We start from the raw sequence: 3,943 nt of genomic DNA on the forward strand, positions 1-3,943 counted from the left end.
TGTGCTTGCGGGGGTTGAGCTCTGGCTCTTTGGTCCCGCCTCTCAACCGTCAATCAACGGGAGTTGTAGTGTGTGTGTTCTACTTCTGGGAGGTTGAGAGGAGGCGTGGGAGAGTAGAACAACTCTCAGAACCCCATCCAGGTACAATCCAGGTACAAGTGATCACGTGCGCGGTGGTGGTGATGTCACACTGTAAACAATGTAGGAAGGTATGTGTTTACTCTGAGGCTACTGGGCCCCCCCCCTCCCTTTTCCCCCTCTCCCTTAACCCCCCTCTCCCTTAACCCCCCTCTCCCTTAACCCCCCTCTCCCTTAACCCCCCTCTCCCTTCCCCCCCTCTCCCTTCCCCCCCCTCTCCCTTAACCCCCCCCTCTCCCTTAACCCCCCCTCTCCCTTAACCCCCCTCTCCCTTAACCCCCCCTCTCCCTTCTCCCCCTCCCCCTTCTCCCCTCTCCCCCTCCCCCTTCTCCCCTCTCCCTGTCGTCTCTCACCCACCCCCCCCTCTGCCAACTAACACGTGCTGAACCGATAACTTTAAAAAATCAATAATTAGTATATGCGAAGGGAGAAAGATTACCTTCAGTAACGGGGTCTCCTGGGTAACCCCTTACCTAACCCCTCCTGCTCCCTTACCCACCTCTCCTTACCCTCCCTCTCCTCCCCTCTTTTCCTTCCATATATATTCTCGGCAACAGTGTATTGAAATATGAAGTTCATGATCCCTGGTCGAGGACCGGGCCGCGGGGACACTAAGCCCCGAAATCATCTCAAGATAACCATTTTTCTAACCGCTGCTTGTCTAATGCTATGACTTGAGCACATGTGGAGGAACCAGGGGTGAGGGCTACTCTTACTTGTAGGAGTAAGTAGTAGGTACTGGTACTGGTAAGTAGGTACTTCCCCCATGCTGGTAAGTAGGTACTATAAGTACTCTCAGTAGCCTCCAGTGTTTGCTGCAGTACGCCGGACGCAACCCTTCGCCAGGCTCTGCTTGGTGTCTGATTTTTACGGCATCGGTCATTGATCTTTGCCTAGCAGGGAAAGGAGGAGGGAGGGGGGGGGGGGGGGGGAGAGTGAGGGAGAGAAGAGAGGATGAACAAGCACACGCACGCACGCACACACACACACACACACACACACACACACACACACACACACACACACACACACACACACACACACACACAGAACAAAGACACAAAGGTAACATGAATTACCGATCTGTATGTAAATAATGTACAGGATCTCCTTGGGTGCAGTCAGTAGTACGGCGACAGATCCTGTCTAAAACAGATGACGGGACAACCGAATACCGGATGAGGGGCCGGTGGAGCCAGCCAGCCAGCCAGCCAGCCAGCCAGCCAGCCGGCCAGCCAGCCGGCCAGCCGGCCAGCCAGCCAGCCGGTTGAGAATCCGCTTACTACACAAAAACTTCCAGTTTACGCTATCCGGATTCTCGAAAACTCCTACAGTATGTATATAATAAAATACAGCAAAAATCTGTATCATTAGAGACGTGATACAGTGAAGGGGGCGTTGGTATACAATGTGTGTGTATTGTATACATTATTATACACGAAGGCACTCGCTACGTTTTAGCTGTATTTTTGTTTGTGCTTACGGAACAATTGGGCAGTAGTGGACTGATGTTAGTGGAGCGCCAGACCAAACTTCGCCACACTTGTCAAATTTGCTTAGGGTGTTGTGCCTTAATGTACGCGATTTATGCCCTGAAATGGACATTTTCTGTCCCCTTGGCCTGGCCTGGCTTGGCTTGGCCTGGCCTGGCTTGGCTTGGCCTGGCTTGGCTTGGCCTGGCCTGGCCTGGCTTGGCCTGGCCTGGCCTGGCTTGGCCTGGCCTGGCTTGGCCTGGCCTAGCCTGGCCTATTCAACTTGCCTACTATCATTGTCTCCTCTCTCTTAATTCCCTACTCATTCCAATTCAATTATCTGTTAGTATTTCCCTTGTTTTATCCGTGTCTCTCTCTCTTCCACATACGAAAGTCGACTGTTTACCTTCCCTGTTAACGTGTGTTAACTATATATTTGCCTAATTCCGGCTGTTATCGCCTTAATCAGTTGATTTGATAGGGTTCCTGTGGCGGTTTATCATTCAGTTTGCAGGGAGGTTTCACCTTTGCTTTACCTGTGGACGGTTTCATGAATCTACTATTATTGCAATTTTTTTTTTTGGGGGGGAGGGGATAAGGTGGTAGGGATATTATCAGGGGGGAAAGCGCCAAGCCATTTCGACTATATAGCCCTTGGAACGGGTCAGGATAAGGGTATGGGATAGGACGGGGAGGGGGGCGGCGATGAACTTGATCAATAAGGCTGTTGGTGGCAGCGGTATGCAAGGCCTACTTGTTGTGCATCACAACAGTCGGGTTGATCCGGTACTTCCTTCGGGAGGTTGTATTTAGTATTTCCATATTGAAAATCTCAGTCCTTGTACCGGAGTATTTCATCCAGTTACTAGTTGACTCGTTATAAACTTACGGAGTGAACTTTAGCTCCAGTAAGTTCAATCTCCAATCTCTCCAACTGGAGAGATTGGAGAGAATTACTTGTAGAGATTGGACCCTATCTTCAAGTATCGTACATTTAGTTCAAAATATTCAGGTTCCTTCAAGGAGGGCCGGACCAACCGGGCTGTGGTGGGTATGTGGGCCTGCGGGCCGCTCCAAGCAACAGCCTGGTGGACCAAACTCTCACAAGTCAAGCCTGGCCTCGGGCCGGGCTTGGGGAGTAGAACAACTCTCGAAATCCTCTACAGGTTTACTCCAGGTATGGCTTTCTTCCTAAGGTTTCCCACTGTCAAGAAAACGGTCTAAGTGCCCTTACCCTAACCTGCCAGAGGACCCAAAACAGAAAACGGGGAACGACAGACAGACAGATGAGAAGACACAGGCATACCTTGAGGTTACCTTGAGATGATTTCTGGGCTCAGCGTCCCCGCGGCCCGGTCCTCGACCAGGCCTGCCCATTACTAGACTGGTCAACCAGGCTGTTGGCCGCAACTACTCGCAGCCTGGCATTGCCATTGGTCGGGTCGACCCGTTATAACCCCCCCCCCTCTGTTTTTCCCTGACATTGACCGTTTAATTCACCAAACAGACTAAAGACATCCGGTTGTGCACTGTTGCAGACTTCCGGACGGTCTAATGGCCTTGTTAGTGATATTGAACTTCACTGTTGAACTTACAACAGCAAACTGCCAATACAGGAACTTGATAGTGTTGTTGTCCAACACTTGTGCTGCCCAAGACCTAGGGCCGGGATGTCTCAAGGGCGTTGACGCAGCCTCTTGACGAAACCTGTACATCTTTGTACAAACATGGAGGCTTTGTTTACATTTGTTAAATGGTTTATACGAGTTTTGGAGATTTCACAAGCCTTAGTTGTTGTTGTTGTTGTTAACAACCTCTGGGTGCTTCGGAGGTCAGGCACTTGCACTCATCCACTTGGACTCATCCACTTGGACTCATCCACTTGGACTCATTCCACTTGCACTCATTCACTTGGACTCATTCACTTGGACTCATCCACTTGGACTCATCCACTTGCACTCATTCACTTGGACTCATTCACTTGGACTCATCCACTTGGATTCATTCACTTGGACTCATCCACTTGGACTCATCACTTGCACCCATCACTTGCACTCAATCACTTGCACTCATTCACTTGCACTCATTCACTTGGACTCATCCACTTGGACTCAATCCACTTGGACTCATTCACTTGGATTCATTCACTTGGACTCATCCACTGGCACTCATCCACTTGCACTCATCCACTTGCATTCATCCACTTGGACTCATCCACTGGCACTCATTCACTTGCACTCATCCACTTGCATTCATCCACTTGCACTCATCCACTGGCACTCATTCACTCATCTGTCTGTGAATGCCTCTATTTTCTGTGTTTACACTTAAAT

This window comes from Procambarus clarkii, chromosome 80, assembly GCF_040958095.1.
Source record: "Procambarus clarkii isolate CNS0578487 chromosome 80, FALCON_Pclarkii_2.0, whole genome shotgun sequence".
NCBI classification, from domain to species: domain Eukaryota; kingdom Metazoa; phylum Arthropoda; class Malacostraca; order Decapoda; family Cambaridae; genus Procambarus; species Procambarus clarkii.